This window comes from Olea europaea, unplaced genomic scaffold (assembly GCF_002742605.1).
Source record: "Olea europaea var. sylvestris unplaced genomic scaffold, O_europaea_v1 scaffold164, whole genome shotgun sequence".
Classification (NCBI taxonomy): domain Eukaryota; kingdom Viridiplantae; phylum Streptophyta; class Magnoliopsida; order Lamiales; family Oleaceae; genus Olea; species Olea europaea.
The window spans coordinates 74,881-97,306 of record NW_019234052.1 but is presented as its reverse complement, the minus strand read 5'-3'; positions in this window follow the sequence as shown (position 1 = coordinate 97,306).

Below are 22,426 nucleotides of genomic sequence, written 5' to 3'. Positions count from 1 at the left end.
TAGTGATCGTTTTGGATTGAACTCACCGCTTCGTCATGACGTTTGAGGGATTTAAACCATTTTTTGAAGATCGAGCACTTGTGTATTTGGATTGTCGACGTACGAAGAATTGAGCGTAACTTTTACAAACGGTAATTGTTTCGGGCCCATAAGTACTTTTCGAAAAAGTAGCGACCGTTTAGGATTGAACTCACAACTTCGTCGTGACGTTTGAGGGATTTCAGCTATTTTTTGAAGAACGTGCACTCGCATATTTACAACGCTGGGATTGCCGGCGTTCGAAGAATTGAGCATGACTTTTGCCGACGGTGTCCGTTTTGGGCCCATTAGTACTTCTCGGAAATGTAGCGACCATTTTGGATTGAACTCACCACTTCGTCATGACGTATGAGGAATTTTAGCGATTTTTCGAAGAACGAGCACTTGCGTATTTGGAATGTCGACATGCGAAAAATTGAGCGTAACTTTTGCAGACGGTATCCGTTTTGGGCCCATAAGTACTTTTCAGAAATGTAGCGACCGTTTTGGATTTAACTCACAACTTCGTCGTGTCGTTTGAGTGATTTCTGCAATTTTTCGTAGAACGAGCACTTGCATACTTACAACGTTTGGACTACCGGCATTCGAAGAATTGAGCGTGAGTTTTGCAAACGGTGTCCGTTTTAGGCCCATAAGTACTGTTCGAAAATGTAGCGACCGTTTTGGATTGAACTCACCGCTTCGTCATGACACATGAGGGATTTTAGCGATTTTTCGAAGAAGGAGCACTTGCGTATTTGGATTGTCGGCCTTCGAAAATTGAGCGTAACTTTTTTCAGACGGTGTCCATTTTGGGCCCATAAGTACTTTTCAAAAATGCATCGACCGTTTTGGATTGAACTCACAACTTCATCGTGACGTTTGAGGAATTTCAGCCATTTTTGGAAGAATGAGAACTTGCATACATACAAAGCTTGGATTGCCGGCGTTCGAAGAATTGAGTGTGAGTTTTGCAGACGGTGTCCGTTTTGGACCCATAAGTACTTTTCGGAAATATAGTGACCGTTTTAGATTGAACTCACTGCTTCGTCATGATGCATGAGGGATTTTAGCGATTTTTCGAAGAATGAGCACTTACGTATTTGGATTGTCGGCATGCGAAAATTGAGCGTAACTTTTGCAGACGGTGTCCGTTTTGGGCCCATAAGTACTTTTCGAAAATGTAGCGACCGTTTTGGATTGAACTCACCACTTTGTCGTGACGTTTGAGGGATTTCGGCCATTATTTGAAGAACGAGCACTTGCATATTTACAACGCTTGGATTGCCGGCGTTCGAAGAATTCCGCGTGAGTTTTGCAGACGGTGTCCATTTTGGGCCCATAAGTACTTTTCGAAAATGTAGCGACTGTTTTGGATTGAACTCGCAACTTCGTCGTGACGTTTGAGGGATTTCAGCCATTTTTCGAAGAACGAGCACTTGCATACTTACAAGGCTTGGATTTTCGGCGTTCAAAGAATTGAGCATGAGTTTTGCAGTCGGTGTCCGTTTTGGGCCCATAAGTACTTTTCAGAAATGTAGTGACCGTTTTGGATTGAACTCACCACTTCGTCATGATGCATGAGGGATTTCAGCGATTTTTCAAAGAACGAGCACTTGCGTATTTGGATTGTCGGCATGCAAAAATTGAGCGTAACTTTTGCAGACGGCGTCTGTTTTGGGCCTATAAGTACTTTTCGAAAATGTAGCGACCGTTTTGGATTGAACTCACCACTTCGCTATGACGTAAGAGGAATTTTGGTGATTTTTTGAAAAACGAGCACTTGCGTATTTGGATTATCAGCATGCGAAAAATTGAGCGCAACTTTTGCATACGGTGTCCGTTTTGGGCCCATAAGTATTTTCGGAAATGTAGCGACCGTTAAGGATTGAACTCACAACTTCGTCGTGACGTTTGAGGGATTTTGGCCATTTTTCAAAGAACGAGCACTTGCATATTTACAATGCATGGATTGCCGGCGTCCGAAGAATTGAGCGTAACTTTTGCAGACGGTGTCCGTTTTGGGCCCATTAGTACTTTTCGAAAATGTGGCTACCATTTTGGATTGAACTCACCACTTCATCATGACGTATGAGGGATTTCAGCCATTTTTCGCAGAACGAGCACTTTCGTATTTGGATTATCGGCATGCGAAAAATTGAGCGTAACTTTTGCAAACGGTCTCCGTTTTGGGCCCATAATTACTTTTCAGAAATGTAGTGAACGTTTTGGATTGAACTCACCACTTCGTCGTGACATTTGAGGGATTTCAGCCATTTTTCAAAGAACGAGCACTTGCATACCTAAAATGCTTGGACTGCCGGCGTTCGAAGAATTGAGCGTGAGTATTGCAAACGGTGTCCGTTTTGGGCCTATAAGTACTTTTCGGAAATGTAGCGACCGTTTTGGATTGAACTCACCGCTTCGTAATGATGCATGAGGGATTTTGGCAATTTTTCGAAGAATGAGCACTTGCGTATTTGGATTGTCGGCATGCAAAAAATTGAGCGTAACTTTTAAAGACGGCGTCCGTTTTAGGTCCATAATTACTTTTCGAAAATGTAGCAACCGTTTTGGATTGAACTCACCACTTCATCATACCGTAAGAGAAATTTTGACGATTTTTTGAAAAATGAGTACTTGCGTATTTGGATTGTCGGCGTGCGAAAATTGAGTGTTTCTTTTGCAGACGGTGTCCGTTTTGGGCCCATAAGTACTTTTCGAAAATGTTGCTACCATTTTGGATTGAACTCACCGCTTCGTCATGACGTATGAGGGATTTTGGCGATTTTTCGAAGAACGAGCACTTGCGAATTTGGATTGTCGGCCAGCGAAAATTGTGCGTAACTTTTGCAGACGGTGTCCATTTTGGGCCCATAAGTACTTTTCGAAAATGCATGGATTGTTTTGGATTGAACTCGCAACTTCATCGTGACGTTTGAGGAATTTCAGCCCTTTTTCGAAGAACGAGCACTTGCATACTTACAAAGCTTGGATTGCCGACGTTCGAAGAATTGAGCGTGAGTTTTGCAGACTGTGTCCGTTTTGGGGCCATAAGTACTTTTCGGAAATGTAGTGACCGTTTTGGATTGAACTCACAGCTTCGTCATGACGCATGAGGGAATTTAGCGATTTTTCGAAGAACGAGCACTTGCGTATTTGGATTGTCAGCATGTGAAAATAGAGCGTAAATTTTGTAGACGACGTCCGTTTTGAGCCCAGAAGTACTTTTCGAAAATGTAGCGACCATTTTGGATTGAACTCACCACTTCGTCATAACGTGAGAGGAATATTGGCGATTTTTTGAAAAATGAGCACTTACGTATTTAGATTGTCGGCATGCGAAAAATTGAGCGTAACTTTTGCATACGGTGTCCGTTTTGGGCCCATAAGTACTTTTCGAAAATGTAGCGACCGTTTGGGATTTAAATCAATACTTCGTCGTGACATTTGAGGGATTTCGGCCATTTTCGAAGAACGAGCACTTGCATATTTACAACGCTTGGATTGCCGGCGTTCGAAGAATTGAGCGTGACTTTTGCAGACGATGTTCGTTTTGGGCCCATAAGTACTTTTCGAAAATGTAGCCACCGTTTTGGATTGAACTCACCGCTTCGTCATGACGCATGAGGGATTTTGGCAATTTTTCGAAGAACGAGCACTTGCGTATTTGGATTGTCGGCATGCGAAAATTCAGCGTAACTTTTGCAGAGGGTGTCCGTTTTGGGCCCATTAGTACTTTTCGAAAATGTTGCTACCATTTTGGATTGAACTCACCGCTTCGTCATGACGTATGAGGGATTTTAGCCATTTTTCGAAGAACGAGCACTTGTGTATTTGGATTGTCGGCATGCGAAAAATTGAGCGTAACTTTTGCAGACGGTATCCGTTTTGAGCCCATAAGTACTTTTCAGAAATGTAGCGACCGTTTTGGATTGAACTCACCAGTTCGTCGTGACGTTTGAGGGATTTCAGCCATTTTTTGAAGAATGAGCACTTGCATACTTACAACGCTAGGACTGCCGGCGTTCGAAGAATTGAGCGTGAGTTTTGCAAACGGTGTCCGTTTTGGGCCCATAAGTACTTTTCGGAAATGTAGCGACCGTTTTGGATTGAACTCACCGTTTCATCATGATGCATGAGAGATTTTGGCAATTTTTCGAAGAACAAGCACTTACGAATTTGGATTGTCGGTATGCGAAAAATTGAGCGTAACTTTTGCAGACGGCGGCCGTTTTGGGGCCATAATTACTTTTCGAAAATGTAGCGACCGTTTTGGATTGAACTCACCACTTCATCATAACGTAAGAGGAATTTTGGCGATTTTTTGAAAAACGAGCACTTGCGTATTTGGATTGTCGGCATGCGAAAATTGAGCGTAACTTTTGCAGACGGTGTCCGTTTTGGGCCCATAAGTACTTTTCGGAAATGTAGCGACCGTTTTGGATTGAACTCCCTGCTTCGTCATGACGCATGGGGGATTTTGGCAATTTTTCGAAGAACGAGTACTTGCGTATTTTGATTGTCGGCCTGCGAAAATTGAGTGTAACTTTTGCAGACGGCGTCCGTTTTGGATTGAACTCACGACTTCGTCATAACGTAAGAGGAATTTTGGCAATTTTTCGAAAAACGAGCACTTGGGCATTAGGATTGTCGGCATGCGAAAAATTGAGCGTAACTCTTGTATACGGTATCCGTTTTGGGCCCATAAATACTTTTCAGAAATGTAGCGACCGTTTTGGATTGAACTCACCACTTCGTCGTGACGTTTGAGGAATTTCAGCCATTTTTCGAAGAATGAGCACTTCCATACTTAAAACGCTAGGACTGCCGACGTTCGAAGAATTGAGCGTGAGTTTTGCAAACGGTGTCCGTTTTGGGCCCATAAGTACTTTTCGAAAATGTAGCGACCGTTTTGGATTGAACTCACCGTTTCATCATGATGCATGAGGGATTTTGGCAATTTTTCGAAGAACGAGCACTTGCGTATTTGGATTGTCGGTATGCGAAAAATTGAGCGTAACTTTTGCAGACGGCGGTCGTTTTGGACCCATAATTACTTTTCGGAAATGTAGTGACCATTTTGGATTGAACTCACCACTTCATCATAACGTAAGAGGAATTTTGGCGATTTTTTGAAAAACGAGCACTTGCGTTTTGGATTGTCGGCATGCGAAAATTGAGCGTAACTTTTGCAGACGGTGTCCGTTTTGGGCCCATAAGTACTTTTCGGAAATGTAGCGACCGTTTTGGATTGAACTCCCTGCTTCGTCATGACGCATGGGGGATTTTGGAAATTTTTCGAAGAACGAGCACTTGCGTATTTTGATTGTTGGCCTGCGAAAATCGAGCGTAACTTTTGCAGACGACGTCCGTTTTGGATTGAACTCACGACTTCGTCATAACGTAAGAGGAATTTTGGCAATTTTTCGAAAAACGAGCACTTGGGTATTAGGATTGTCGGCATGCGAAAAATTGAGCGTAACTCTTGTATACGGTGTCCGTTTTGGGCCCATAAGTACTTTTCGAAAATGTAGCGACCGTTTAGAATTGAACTCACCACTTTGTCGTGACATTTTAGGGATTTCGGCCATTTTTCGAAGAACGAGCACTTGCATATTTACAACGCTTGAACTGCCGGCATTCGAAGAATTGAGCGTGACTTTTGCAGACAGTGTCCGTTTTGGGCCCATATGTACTTTTCGGAAATGTAGCGACCGTTTTGGGTTGAACTCACCGCTTCGTCATGACGCATGGGGGATTTTGGCGATTTTTCAAAGAACGAGCACTTGCGTATTTGGATTGTCGGCGTTCGAAGAATTGAGCGTGACTTTTGCAGACGATGTCCGTTTTGGGCCCATAAGTACTTTTCGGAAATGTAGCCACCGTTTTGGATTGAACTCACCGCTTCGTCATGACGCAAGAGGGATTTTGGCGATTTTTCGAAGAACGAGCACTTGCGTATTTGGATTGTCGGCATGCGAAATTCAGCGTAACTTTTGCAAACGGTGTCCGTTTTGGGCCCATTAGTACTTGTCAAAAATGTTGCTACCATTTTGGATTGAACTCACCGCTTCGTCATGACTTATGAGGGATTTTAGCCATTTTTCGAAGAACGAGCACTTGTGTATTTGGATTGTCGGCATGCGAAAAATTGAGCATAACTTTTGCAAACGGTATCCGTTTTGGGCCCATAAGTACTTTTCAGAAATGTAGCGACCGTTTTGGATTGAACTCACCACTTCGTCGTGACGTTTGAAGGATTTCAGCCATTTTTCGAAGAATGAGCACTTGCATACTTACAACGCTAGGACTGCCGACGTTCGAAGAATTGAGCTTGAGTTTTGCAAACGGTGTCCGTTTTGGGCCTATAAGTACTTTTCGGAAATGTAGCGACCGTTTTGGATTGAACTCCCTGCTTCGTCATGACGCATGGGGAATTTTGGCAATTTTTCGAAGAACGAGCACTTGCGTATTTTGATTGTCGGCCTGCGAAAATTGAGCGTAACTTTTGCAGACGGCGTACGTTTTGGATTGAACTCACGACTTCGTCATAACGTAAGAGGAATTTTGGCAATTTTTCGAAAAATGAGCACTTGGGTATTAGGATTGTCGGCATGCGAAAAATTGAGCGTAACTCTTGTATACGGTGTCCGTTTTGGGCCCATAAGTACTTTTCGAAAATGTAGCGACCGTTTAGAATTGAACTCACCACTTCGTCGTGACGTTTTAGGAATTTCGGCCATTTTTCGAAAAACGAGCACTTGCATATTTACAATGCTTGGACTGCCGGCGTTCGAAGAATTGAGCATGACTTTTGCAGACGGTGTCTGTTTTGGGCCCATATGTACTTTTCGGAAATGTAGCGACCGTTTTGGGTTGAACTCACCGCTTCGTCATGACGCATGAGGGATTTTGGCGATTTTTCAAAGAACGAGCACTTGCGTATTTGGATTGTCGGCGTTCGAGGAATTGAGCGTGACTTTTGCAGACGATGTCCGTTTTGGGCCCATAAGTACTTTTCGGAAATGTAGCCACTTTTTTGGATTGAACTCACCGCTTCGTCATGAAGCATGAGGGATTTTGGCGATTTTTCGAAGAGTGAGCACTTGCGTATTTGGATTGTCGGCATGCGAAAATTCAACGTAACTTTTGCAGACGGTGTCCGTTTTGGGCCCATTAGTACTTTTCAAAAATGTTGCTACCATTTTGGATTGAACTCACCGCTTCGTCATGACGTATGAGGGATTTTAGCCATTTTTCGAAGAACGAGCACTTGTGTATTTGGATTGTCGGCATGCGAAAAATTGAGTGTAACTTTTGCAAACGGTATCCGTTTTTGGCCCATAAGTACTTTTCAGAAATGTAGCGACCGTTTTGGATTGAACTCACCAGTTCGTCATGACGTTTGACGGATTTCAGCCATTTTTTGAAGAATGAGCACTTGCATACTTACAACGCTAGGACTGCCGGCGTTCGAAGAATTGAGCGTGAGTTTTGCAAACGGTGTCCGTTTTGGGCCCATAAGTACTTTTCGAAAATGTAGCAACCGTTTTGGATTGAACTCACCGTTTCATCATGATGCATGGGGGATTTTGGCAATTTTTCGAAGAACGAGCACTTGCGTATTTGGATTGTCGGTATGCGAAAAATTGAGCGTAACTTTTGCAGACGGCGGCCGTTTTGGGCCCATAATTACTTTTCAGAAATGTAGCGACCATTTTGGATTGAACTCACCACTTCATCATAACGTAAGAGGAATTTTGGCGATTTTTTGAAAAACGAGCACTTGCGTATTTGGATTGTCGGCATGCGAAAATTGAGCATGACTTTTGCAGACGGTGTCCGTTTTGGGCCCATAAGTACTTTTCGGAAATGTAGCGACCGTTTTGGATTGAACTCCCTGCTTCGTCATGACGCATGAGGAATTTTGGCAATTTTTCGAAGAACGAGCACTTGCGTATTTTGATTGTCGGCCTGCGAAAATTGAGCGTAACTTTTGCAGACGGCGTCCGTTTTGGATTGAACTCACGACTTCGTCATAACGTAAGAGGAATTTTGGCAATTTTTCGAAAAACGAGCACTTGGGTATTAGGATTGTCGGCATGCGAAAAATTGAGCGTAACTTTTGTACGGTGTCCGTTTTGGGCCCATAAGTACTTTTCGAAAATGTAGCGACCGTTTAGAATTGAACTCACCACTTCATCGTGACGTTTTAGGGATTTCGACCATTTTTCGAAGAACGAGCACTTGCATATTTACAACGCTTGGACTCTCGGCGTTCGAAGAATTGAGCGTGACTTTTGCAGACGGTGTCCGTTTTTGGCCCATAAGTACTTTTCAGAAATGTAGAGACCGTTTTGGGTTGAACTCACCGCTTCGTCATGATGCATGAAGGATTTTGGCGATTTTTCAAAGAACGAGCACTTGCGTATTTGGATTGTCGGCATGCGAAAATTGAGCGTAACTTTTGCAGACGGCATCCGTTTTGGGCCCATAAGTACTTTTCGAAAATGTAGCGACCGTTTTGGATTGTACTCACCACTTTGTCATAACGTAAGAGGAGTTTTGGCGATTTTTTGAAAAACGAGCACTTGCATATTTGGATTGTCGGCATGCGAAAATTGAGCGTAACTTTGGCAGACGGTGTCCGTTTTGGGCCCATAAGTACTTTTCGGAAATGTAGCGACCGTTTTGGATTGTACTCCCCGCTTCGTCATGACGCATGAGGGATTTTGGCAATTTTTCGAAGAACGAGCACTTGCGTATTTGGATTGTCGGCCTGCGAAAATTGAGTGTAACTTTTGCAGACAGCGTCCATTTTTGATTGAACTCACGACTTCGTCATAACGTAAGAGGAATTTTGGTAATTTTTGAAACACGAGCACTTGGGCATTAGGATTGTCGGCATGCGAAAAATTTAGCGTGACTTTTGTATACGGTGTCCGGTTTGGGCCCATAAGTACTTTTTGAAAATGTAGCGACCGTTTAGAATTGAACTCACCACTTTGTCGTGACGTTTCAGGGATTTCGGCCATTTTTCGAAGAACGAGCACTTGCATATTTACAACGCTTGGACTGCCGACGTTCGAAGAATTGAGCGTGACTTTTGCAGACGGTGTCCGTTTTGGGCCCATAAGTACTTTTCGAAAATGTAGCGACCATTTTAGGTTGAACTCACCGCTTCGTCATGACGCATGAGGGATTTTGGCGATTTTTCAAAGAACGAGCACTTGCGTATTTGGATTGTCGGCATGCGAAAATTGAGCGTAACTTTTGCAGACGGCATCCGTTTTGGGCCCATAAGTACTTTTCGGAAATGTAACAACCGTTTTGGATTGAACTCACAACTTCGTCATAACGTAAGAGGAATTTTGGCAATTTTTTCGAAAAATGAGCACTTGGGTTTTAGGATTGTCGGCATGCGAAAAATTGAGCGTAACTTTTGTATACGGTGTCCGTTTTCGGCCCATAAGTACTTTTCGAAAATGTAGCGATCGTTTAGAATTGAACTCACCACTTCGTCATGACGTTTGAGGGATTTCAGCCATTTTTCGAAGAACGAGCACTTGCATATTTACAACGCTTGGATTGCCGGCGTTCGAAGAATTGAGCGTGACTTTTGCAGACGATGTTCGTTTTGGGCCCATATGTACTTTTCGGAAATGTAGCGACCATTTTAGGTTGAACTCACCGCTTCGTGATGACGCATTAGGGATTTTGGCGACTTTTCAAAGAACGAGCACTTGCGTATTTGGATTGTCGGCATGCGAAAATTGAGCGTAACTTTTGCAGACGGCATCCGTTTTGGGCCCATAAGTACTTTTCGGAAATGTAACAACCTTTTTGGATTGAACTCACCCCTTCGTCATAATGTAAGAGGAATTTTGGCGATTTTTTGAAAAATGAGCACTTGTGCATTTGGACTGTCGGCATGCGAAAAATTGAGCGTAACTTTTGCATACGGTGTTCGTTTTGGGCCCATAAGCACTTTTTGGAAATGGAGCAACCGTTTACGACTGAACTCACAGCTTCGTCGTGACATTTGAGGGATTTCAGCCATTTTTCGAAGAACGAGCACTTGCACACTTACAAAGCTTGAATTGCCGGCGTTCGAAGAATTGAGCTTGAGTTTTGCAGACAATGTCCGTTTTGGGCCCATAAGTACTTTTCGGAAATGTAGTGACCATTTTCGATTGAACTCACCACTTCGTCATGACGCATGAGGGATTTTAGCGATTTTTCGAAGAATGAGCACTTGCTTCATTGGATTGTCGGCATGCGAAAAATTGAGCGTAACTTTTGCAGACGGCGTCCATTTTGGGCCAATAATTACTTTTTGAAAATGTAGCGACCGTTTTGGATTCAACTCACCACTTCCTCATAACATAAGAGGAATTTTGGCGATTTTTTGAAAAACGAGGACTTGTGTATTTGGATTGTCGGCATGCGAAAAATTGAGCGTAACTTTTGCATACGGTGTCCATTTTGGGCCCATAAGCACTTTTTGGAAATGTAGCGACCGTTTAGGACTGAACTCACAACTTCGTCATGACGTTTGAGGGATCTCGGTCATTTTCAAAGAATGAGAACTTGCATATTTACAACACTTGGATTGCCGGTGTTCGAAGAATTGAGCGTAACTTTTGCAGACGGCGTCCGTTTTGGGCCCATAATTACTTTTCGGAAATGTAGCGACCGTTTTGGATTGAACTCACCACTTCATCATAACTTAAGAGGAATTTTGGCGATTTTTTGAAGAACGAGCACTTGCATATTTGGATTGTCGGCATGCGAAAAATTGGGCGTAACTTTTGCATACGGTGTCCGTTTTGGGCCCATAAGCAATTTTCGGAAATGTAGCGACCGTTTAGGATTGAACTCACAACTTCGTCATGACGTTTGAGGGATTTCGGCCTTTTTTTGAAGAACGAGCACTTGCATTTATACAACGCTCGGATTGCCGACGTTCGAAGAATTGAGCGTGACTTTTGCAGAAGGTGTCCGTTTTGGGCCCATTAGTACTTTTCGGAAATGTGGCTACCATTTTGGATTGAACTCACCGCTTCGTCATAACGTATGAGTGATTTTAGCCATTTTCGAAGAACGAGCACTTGCGTATTTGGATTGTCGGCATGCAAAAAATTGAGCGTAACTTTTGCAGACGGTATCCATTTTGGGCCCATAAGTAGTTTTCAGAAATGTAGCGATCGTTTTGGATTGAACTAACCACTTCATCGTTACGTTTGAGGGATTTCAGCCATTTTTCGAAGAAAGAGCACTTGCATACTTACAACGCTTGGACTGCTGACGTTTGAAGAATTGAGCGTGAGTTTTGCAAACGGTGTCCGTTTTGTCCCATAAGTACTTTTCAGAAATGTAGTGACCGTTTTGGATTGAACTAAACCCTTCGTCATGACGCATTAGGGATTTTGACGATTTTTCTAAGAATGAGCACTTGCGTATTTGGATTGTCTGCATGCGAAAAATTGAGCGTAACTTTTGCAGACGGTGTCCGTTTTGGGCCCATAAGTACTTTTTGGAAATGTAGTGACCGTTTTGGATTGAACTCACCACTTCGTCATGACATATGAGGGATTTAAGCCATTTTTCGAAGAACGAGCACTTGCGTATTTGGATTGTCGACATGCGAAGAATTGAGCGTAACTTTTACAAACGGTATCCATTTTGGGCCCATAATTACTTTTCGGAAAAGTAGCGACCGTTTTGGATTGAACTCACCACTTCGTCATAACGTAAGAGGAATTTTAGCGATTTTTTGAAAAATGAGCACTTGCGCATTTGGACTGTCGGCATGCGAAAAATTGAGCGTAACTTTTGCATACGGTGTTCGTTTTGGGCCCATAAGCACTTTTTGGAAATGTAGCGACCGTTGATTTCGGCCATTTTTTGAAGAACGAGCACCTGAATATTTACAACGCTTGGATTGCCGGCGTTCGAAGAATTGAGCGTAACTTTTGCAGACGGCGTCCGTTTTGGGCCCATAATTACTTTTCAGAAATGTTGCGACCATTTTGGATTGAACTCACCACTTCGTCATAACGTAAGAGGAATTTTGGCAATTTTTTGAAAAACGAGCACTTGCGTATTTGGATTGTTGGCATGCGAAAAATTGAGCGTAACTTTTGCATACGGTGTCCGTTTTGGCCCATAAGCACTTTTCGAAAACGTAGCGACCGTTTAGGATTGAACTCACAACTTCGTCATGACGTTGGAGGGATTTCGGCCATTTTTTGAAGAACGAGCACTTGCATTTTTACAACCCTCGGATTGCCGACGTTCGAAGAATTGAGCGTGAGTTTTACAAACGGTGTCCGTTTTGGGCCCATAAGTACTTTTCGAAAATGTAGTGACCGTTTTAGATTGAACTCACCGCTTCGTCATGACGCATGGGGGATTTAAGAAATTTTTCGAAGAATGAGCACTGCGTATTTGGATTGTCGGCATGCAAAAATTGAGATTAACTTTTGCAGACGGCGTCCGTTTTGGGCCCTTAAGTACTTTTCGGAAATGTAGCGACCGTTTTGGATTGAACCCGCAACTTCATCATGATGTTTGAGGGATTTCAGCCATTTTTCGAAGAACGAGCACTCGCACACTTACAAAGCTTGGATTGTCGGCGTTCGAAGAATTGAGCGTGAGTTTTGCATATGGTGTCCGTTTTGGGCCCATAAGACTTTTCGAAAATGTAGTGACCGTTTTGGATTGAACTCACCGCTTCGTCATGACGCATGAGGTATTTTAACGATTTTTCGAAGAATGAGCACTTGCGTAATTGGATTGTCGGCATGCGAAAAATTGAGCGTAACTTTTGCAGACGGCTTCCGTTTTGGGCCCATAACTACTGTTCGTAAATGTAGCGACCATTTTTTATTAACTCACCACTTCGTCATAACATAAGAGGAATTTTGGCGATTTTTTGAAAAACAAGCACTTGCGTATTTGGATTGTCGGCATACGAAAAATTGAGTGTAACTTTTACATACGATGTCCGTTTTAGGCCCGTAAGCACATTTTTGAAATTGAGCGGCCGTTTAGGACTGAACTCACAACTTCTTCGTGACATTTGAGGGATTTCGGCCATTTTTCGAAGAACGAGCACTTGCATATTTACAGCTCTTGGATTGCCAGCGTTCGAAAAATTGAGCATAACTTTTGCAGACGACGTCCGTTTTGGGCCCATAATTACTTTTCGAAAATTTAGCGACCTTTTGGATTGAACTCACCACTTCATCATAACGTAAGAGGAATTTTGGAGATTTTTAAAAAAATGAGGACTTGCATATTTGGATTTTCGGCATGCGAAAAATTGAGCGTAACTTTTGCATACGGTGTCCGTTTTGGCCCATAAGCACTTTTCGGAAATGTAGCGACCGTTTAGGATTGAACTCACAACTTCGTCGTGACGTTTGAGGGATTTTGGCCATTTTTTGAAGAACGAGCACTTGCATTTTTACAACGCTCGGATTGCCGGCGTTCGAAGAATTGAGCGCGACTTTTGCAGATGGTGTCCATTTTGGGCCCATTAGTACCTTTCGGAAATGTGGCTACCATTTTGGATTGAACTCACCGCTTCGTCATAACGTATGAGTGGTTTCAGGCATTTTTTCGAAGAAGGAGCACTTGCGTATTTGGATTGTCGGCATGCGAAAAATTGAGCGTAACTTTTGTAGACGGTATCCGTTTTGGGCCCATAAGTAGTTTTTGAAAATGTAGCGATCGTTTTGGATTGAACTCACCGCTTCGTCATGATGCATGAGGGATTTTGGCAATTTTCAAACGAACGAGCACTTGCGTATTTGGATTGTCGGCATGCGAAAATTGAGAGTAACTTTTGCAGACGGTGTCCGTTTTGCGCCCATAAGTACTTTTCGGAAATGTAGCGACCGTTTTGGATTGAACTCACCACTTCATCGTGACGTTTGAGGGATTTTGACCATTTTTTGAAGAATGAGCACTTGCATATTTACAACGCTTGGATTGCCAGTGTTCGAAAAATTCAGCGTGAGTTTTGCAGACGGTGTCCGTTTTGGGCCCATAAGTACTTTTCGGAAATGTAGCGACCGTTTTATATTGAACTCGCAACTTCATCGTGACGTTTGAGGGATTTTCGCCATTTTTCAGAGAACGAGCACTTGCACACTTACAAAGCTTGGATTGCTGGCGTTCGATGAATTGAGCGTGAGTTTCGCAGACGGTGTTCGTTTTGGGCCAATAAGTACTTTTTGGAAATGTAGTGACCGTTTTGGATTGAACTCACCGCTTCGTCATAACATAAGAGGAATTTTGGCGATTTTTCGAAGAACGAGCACTTGCGTATTTGGATTGTCGGCATGCGAAAAATTGAGCGTAACTTTTGAAGACGGTATCCATTTTGGGCCCATAAGTACTTTTCGGAAATGTAGTGACCGTTTTGGATTGAACTCACCACTTCGTCATGACGCATGAAGGATTTTGGTGATTTTTCGAAGAACAAGCACTTGCGTATTTGGATTGTCGGCATGCGAAAAATAGAGCGTAACTTTTGCAGACGGTATCCGTTTTGGGCCCATAAGTACTTTTCGGAAATGTAGCGACCATTTTCGATTGAACTCACTACTTCGTCGTGACATTTGAGGGATTTCAGCCATTTTTCAAGGAACGAGCACTTGCATACTTACAATGCTTGGACTGTCGGCATTCGAAGAATTGAGCGTGAGTTTTGGAAACAGTGTCTGTTTTCCGCCCATAAGTAATTTTCGAAAATGTGGCGACCATTTTGGATTGAACTCACCGCTTCGTCATGATGCATGAGGGATTTTGACAATTTTTTGAAGAACGAGCACTTGCGTATTTGGATTGTCGGCATGCGAAAAATTGAGCGTAACTTTTGCCGACGGTGTCCGTTTTGGGCCCATAAGTACTTTTCGGAAATGTAGCGATGGTTTTGTATTGAACTCACCACTTCGTCATGACGTTTGAAGGATTTCAGCCATTTTTCAAAGAACGAGCACTAGCGTATTTGGATTGTCGGCATGCGAAAATTGAGCGTAACTTTTGCAGACGGTGTCCGTTTTGGGCCCATAAGTACTTTTCGGAAATGTAATGACCGTTTTGGATTAAACTCACCACTTTGTCATGATGCATGAGGGATTTTGGTGATTTTTCGAAGAACGAGCACTTGCGCATTTGGATTGTCGGCATGCGAAAAATTGAGCGTAACTTTTGCATACGGTGTCCGTTTTGTGCCCATAAGTACTTTTCGAAAATGTAGCGACCGTTTAGGATTGAACTCACAACTTCGTCGTGATGTTTGAGAGATTTTGGCCATTTTTCGAAGAACGAGCACTTGCATATTTACAACGCTTGGATTGCCGGCGTTCGAAGAATTGAGCGTGACTTTTGGAGACGGCGTCCGTTTTAGGCCCATTAGTACTTTTCGGAAATGTGGCTACCATTTTTGGATTGAACTCACAGCTTCGTCATAACGTATGAGGGATTTCAGCCATTTTTTGAAGAATGAGCACTTGCGTATTTGGATTGTCGGCGTTCAAAGAATTGAGCGTGACTTTTGGAGACGGTGTCCGTTTTGGGCCCATTAGTACTTTTCGAAAATGTGGCTACCATTTTGGATTGAACTCACAGCTTCCTCATAACGTATGTGGGATTTTAGCCATTTTTTGAAGAACGAGCCTTTGCATATTTGGATTTTCGGCATGCGAAAAATTGAGTGTAACTTTTGCCGATGGTATCCGTTTTGGGCCCATAAGTACTTTTCGGAAATGTAGCGATCGTTTTGGATTGAACTCACCACTTCGTCGTGACGTTTGAGAGATTTCAGCCATTTTTCGAAGAACGAGCACTAGCGTATTTGGATTGTCGACGTGCGAAAATTGAGCGTAACTTTTGTAGACGACGTCCGTTTTGGGCCCATAAGTACTTTTCGGAAATGTAGCGACCGTTTTGGATTGACCTCACCACTTCGTCATAACATAAGAGGAATTTTGGCTATTTTTTGAAAAACGAGCACTTGCGTATTTGGATTGTCGGCATGCGAAAATTGAGCGTAACTTTTGCAGACGGTGTCCGTTTTGGGCCCATAAGTACTTTTCGGAAATGTAGCGACCGTTTTGGATTGAACTCACCACTTCGTCGTGACGTTTGAGGGATTTTGGCCGTTTTTCAAAGAACGAGCACTTGCATATTTTCAACGCTTGGATTGCCGGCGTTCGAAGAATTGACCGTGAGTTTTGTAGACGGTGTCCATTTTGGGCCCATTAGTACTTTTCGGAAATGTAGCGACCATTTTGGATTGAACTCACTACCTCGTCATGACGCATGAGGGATATTAGAGATTTTTTGAAGAACGAGCACTTGCGTATTTGGATGTCGGCATGTGAAAAATCGAGCGTAACTTTTGCAGACGGTGTCTGTTTTGGGACCATAAGTACTTTTCAAAAATGTAGCGACCGTTTTGGATTGAACTCACCGCATCGTCATGACGTATGAGGGATTTTGGTGATTTTTCGAAGAACGAGCACTTGCGTATATGGATTGTCGGCATGCGAAAAATTGAGCTTAACTTTTGCAGACGGTATCCGTTTTGGGCCCATAAGTACTTTTCGGAAATGTAGCGACCGTTTTGGATTGAACTCACAACTTCGTCGTGACGTTTGAGGGATTTCAGCCATTTTTCAAAGAACGAGAACTTGCATACTTACAACGCTTGGACTGCCGGCATTCGAAGAATTGAGCGTGAGTTTTGCAAACAGTGTCTGTTTTGGCCCCATAAGTACTTTTCGAAAATGTAGCAACCGTTTTGGATTGAACTCACCGCTTCGTCATGATGCATGAGGGATTTTGGAAATTTTTCGAAGAACGAGCACTTGCGTATTTGGATTGTCGGCATGCGAAAAATAGAGCGTAACTTTTGTCGACGGCGTCCGTTTTGGGCACATAAGTACTTTTTGGAAATGTAGCGACCGTTTTGGATTGAACTCACCGCTTCGTCATGACGCCTGAGGGATTTTGGCAATTTTTCGAAGAACGAGCACTTGCGTATTTGGATTGTCGGCATGCGAAAAATTGAGCGTAACTTTTGCAGACTGTGTCCGTTTTGGGCCCATAAGTACTTTTTGGAAATGTAGTGACCGTTTTGGATTGAACTCACCACTTCATCATGACGTATGAGGGATTTAAGCAATTTTTTGAAGAACGAGCACTTGCGTATTTGGATTGTCGACCTGCGAAAATTGAGCGTAACTTTTGCAGACGGTGTCCATTTTGGGCCCATAAGTACTTTTCGAAAATGCAGCAACCGTTTTGGATTGAACTCGCAACTTTTTCGTGACGTTTGAGGAATTTCAGCCATTTTTTGAAGAACGAGCACTTGCATACTTACAAAGCTTGGATTGCTGGCGTTAGAAGAATTGAGCGTGAGTTTTGCAGACGGTTTCCGTCTTGGGTCCATAAGTACTTTTCGAAAATGTAGAGACCGTTTTGAATTGAACTCACCACTTCGTCATGTTGCATGAGGGATTTTAGCGATTTTTTGAAGAGCGAGCACTTGCGTATTTGGATTGTCAGCATGCGAAAATTGGGCGTAACTTTTACAGACGGTGTCCGTTTTGGGCCCATAAGTACTTTTCGGAAATGTAGCGACCATTTTAGATTGAACTCACTACCTCGTCGTGACGTTTGAGGGATTTCGGCCATTTTTTGAAGAACGAGCACTTGCATATTTACAATGCTTGGATTGCCGACGTTCGAAGAATTCAGGGTGAGTTTCGCAGACGGTGTCCGTTTTGGGCACATAAGTACTTTTCGAAAATGTAGCGATCGTTTTGGATTGAACTCGCAACTTCGTCGTGACGTTTGAGGGATTTCAGCCATTTTTCGAAGAACGAGCACTTGCATACTTACAAAGCTTGGATTGCCGACGTTCGAAGAATTTAGCGTGAGTATTGCACACGGTGTCCGTTTTGGGCCCATAAGTACTTTTCGGAAATGTAGAGACCGTTTTGGATTGAACTCACCGCTTCGTCATAATGCATGAGGGATTTTAGCGATTTTTCGAAGAATGGGTACTTGCGTATTTGGATTGTCAGCATGCGAAAATTAAGCGTAACTTTTGTAGACGATGTCCGTTTTGGGCCCATGTGTACTTTTCAAAAATGTAGCGACCGTTTTGGATTGAACTCACCACTTCCTCGTGACGTTTGAGGGATTTCAGCCATTTTTCGAAGAACGAGCACTTACATACTCACAACGCTTGGACTGTCGGCGTTCGAAAAATTGAGCGTAACTTTTGCAGACGGTATCCGTTTTGGGCCCATAAGTACTTTTCGAAAATGTAGCGACCGTTTTGGATTGAACTCACAACTTCGTCGTGACGTTTGAGGGATATCAGCCATTTTTCAAAGAACGAGCACTTGCATACTTACAACGCTTGGACTGCCTGCATTCGAAGAATTGGGCGTGAGTTTTGCAAACGCTGTCCGTTTTGGGCCCATAAGTAGTTTTCGAAAATGTAGCGACCGTTTTGGATTGAACTCACAACTTCTTCGTGACGTTTGAGGGATTTCAGCCATTTTTCAAAGAACGAGCACTTGCGTATTTGGATTGTCGGCATGCAAAAATTGAGCGTAACTTTTGCAGACGTGTCCGTTTTGGGCCCATAAGTACTTTTCCGAAATGTAGCGACCGTTTTAGATTGAACTCACCACCTCGTCGTGACGTTTGAGGGATTTCAGCCATTTTTTGAAGAACGAGCACTTGCATATTTACAACGCTTGGATTGCCGGCGTTCGAAGAATTTAGCGTGAGTTTTGCAGACGGTGTCCGTTTTGGGCCCATAAGTAGTTTTCGAAAATGTAGCGACCGTTTTGGATTGAACTCGCAACTTCGTCGTGACGTTTGAGGGATTTCAGCCATTTTTTGAAGAACGAGCACTTGCATATTTACAACGCTTGGATTGCCGGCGTTCGAAGAATTTAGCGTGAGTTTTGCAGACGGTGTCCGTTTTGGGCCCATAAGTAGTTTTCGAAAATGTAGCGACCGTTTTGGATTGAACTCGCAACTTCGTCGTGACGTTTGAGGGATTTTAGCCATTTTTCAAAGAACGAGCACTTGTATACTTACAAAGCATGGATTGCCGGCGTTCGAAGAATTGAGCGTGAGTTTTGCAGACGGTGTCCGTTTTGGGCCCATAAGTACTTTTCAGAAATGTAGCGACCGTTTTGGATTTAACTCACCGCTTCGTCATGATGCATGAGGGATTTTGGCAATTTTTCGATGAACGAGCACTTGCGTATTTGGATTGTCGGCATGCGAAAAATCGAGCGTAACTTTTTGCAGACGGTATCCATTTTGGGCCCATAGTACTTTTTGGAAATGTAGTGACTGTTTTGGATTGAACTCACCGCTTCGTCATGACGCATGAGGGATTTAGCGATTTTTCAAAGAAAGAGCACTTGCGTATTTGGATTGTCGGCGTGCGAAAATTGAGCGTAACTTTTGCAGAGGCGTCCGTTTTGGGCCCATAAGTACTTTTTGGAAATGTAGCGACCGTTTTGGATTGAACTCACCACTTTGTCATAACGTGATTTTTTGAAAAACGAGCACCTGCGTATTTGGATTTTCGGCATGCGAAAAATTGGGCGTAACTTTTGCATACGGTGTCCGTTTTGGGCCCGTAAATACTTTTCGGAAATATAGCGACCATTTAGGATTGAACTCACAACTTCGTCGTGACGTTTGAGGGATTTTGGCCATTTTTCGAAGAACGAGCACTTGCATTTTTACAACGCTCGGATTGCCGGCGTTCGAAGAATTGACCGTGACTTTTGCAGACGGTATCCGTTTTGGGCCCATAAGTACTTTTCGAAAATGTAGAGACTATTTTGGATTGAACTCACCGCTTCGTCATGATGCATGACAGATTTTAGCGATTTTTCGAAGAACGAGCACTTGCGTATTTGGATTGTCGGCATGCGAAAAATTGAGCGTAACTTTTGCAGATGGTATCCGTTTTGGGCCCATAAGTAGTTTTCGAAAATATAGCGATCGTTTTAGATTGAACTCAACAGTTCATCATGACGTTTGAGGGATTTCAGCCATTTTTCGAAGAACGAGCACTTGCATACTTACAACGCTTGGACTGTCGGCGTTTGAAGAATTGAGCGTGAGTTTTGCAAACGGTGTCCGTTTTGGGCCCATAAGTACTTTTCGGAAATGTAGTGACCGTTTTAGATTGAACTCACCACTTCATCATGACGCATGAGGGATTTTAGCTATTTTTCGAAGAACGAGCACTTGCGTATTTGGATTATCGGCATGCGAAAATTGAGAGTAACTTTTGCAGGGGCCCATAAGTACTTTTCGGAAATGTAGCGACCGTTTTGGACTGAACTCGCAACTTCGTCGTGATGTTTGAGGGATTTCAGCCATTTTTCGAAGAACGAGCACTTGCATACTTACAAAGCTTGGATTGCCGACGTTCGAAGAATCGAGCGTGAGTTTTGCAGACGGTGTCCGTTTTGGGCCCATAAGTACTTTTCGAAAATGTAGCAACCGTTTTGGATTGAACTCACCGCTTCGTCATGATGCATGAGAGATTTTGGCAATTTTTCGATGAACGAGCCCTTGCGTATTTGGATTGTCGACATGCGAAAAATCGAGCGTAACTTTTGCAGACGGTGTCCGTTTTGGGCCCATAAGTACTTTTCGGAAATGTAGCGACCATTTTGGATTGAACTCACCGCTTCATCGTGACGCATGAGGGATTTTGGCGATTTTTCGAAGAACGAGACTTGCGTATTTGGATTGTCGGAATGAGAAAAATTGAGCGTAACTTTTGCAGACGGTGTCCGTTTTGGGCCCGTAAGTACTTTTTGAAAATGTAGTGACCGTTTTGGATTGAACTCACCGCTTCGTCATGACGTATGAGGGATTTAAGCCATTTTTGGAAGAACGAGCACTTGCGTATTTGGATTGTCGACATGCGAAGAATTGAGCGTAACTTTTGCAAGCGGTATCCGTTTTGGGCCCAAAAGTACTTTTCGGAAAAGTAGCGATCGTTTAGGATTGAACACACAACTTTGTCGTGACGTTTGAGGGACTCCTGCCATTTTTTGAAGAACGAGCACTTGCATATTTAGAGCGCTTGGATTGCCGACATGCGAAGATTTCAGCGTGAGTTTTGTACACGGTGTCCGTTTTGGGCCCATAAGTACTTTTTGGAAATGTATCGACCGTTTTGGATTGAACTCGCAACTTCATCGTGACGTTTGAGGGATTTCAGCCATTTTTCGAAGAACGACCACTTGCATACTTACAAAGCTTGGATTGCCGACGTTCAAAGAATTGAACGTGAGTTTTGTAGACGGTGTCCGTTTTGGGCCCATAAGTACTTTTCGGAAATGTAGCAACCGTTTTGGATTGAACTCACCGCTTCGTCATGACGCATGAGGGATTTTGGCGATTTTTCGAAGAACGAGCACTTGCGTATTTGGATTGTCGGCATGCGAAAAATTGAGCGTAACTTTTTTAGACGGTGTCCGTTTTGGGCCCATAAGTACTTTTTGGAAATGTAGGGACCGTTTTGGATTGAACTCACAACTTCGTCATGACGTATGAGGGATTTAAGCCATTTTTCGAAGAACGAGCACTTACATATTTGGATTGTCGACTTACGAAGAATTGAGCGTAACTTTTGCAAATGGTATCCGTTTTGGGCCCATAAGTACTTTTCGGAAAAGTAGCGACCGTTTAGGATTGAACTCACAACTTCGTCGTGACGTTTGAGGGATTTTTGCCATTTTTCGAAGAACGAGCACTTGCATATTTACAACGCTTGGATTGCCGGCGTTTGAAGAATTCGGCGTGAGTTTTACAGACGGCGTCCGTTTTGGGCCCATAAGTACTTTTCGGAAATGTGGCGACCGTTTTGGATTGAACTCGCAACTTCGTCGTGACGTTTGAAGGATTTCAACCTTTTTTCGAAGAACGAGCACTTGCATACTTACAAAGCTTGGATTGCTGGCGTTCGAAGAATTGAGCGTGGGTTTTGCAGACGGCGTCCATTTTGGACCCATAAGTACTTTTCGAAAATGTAGCGACCGTTTCGGATTGAACTCACCGCTTCGTCATGATGCATGAGGGATTTTGCCAATTTTTCGAAGAACGAGCAATTGCGTATTTGGATTGTCGACATGCGAAAAATCGAGCGTCACTTTTACAGACGGTGTCCGTTTTGGGCCCGTAAGTACTTTTCGAAAATGTAGCGACCATTTTGGATTGAACTCACCGCTTCGTCATGACGCATGAGGGGTTTTGGCAATTTTTTGAAGAACGAGCACTTGCGTATTTGGATTGTCGGCATGCGAAAAATTGAGCGTAACTTTTTCTG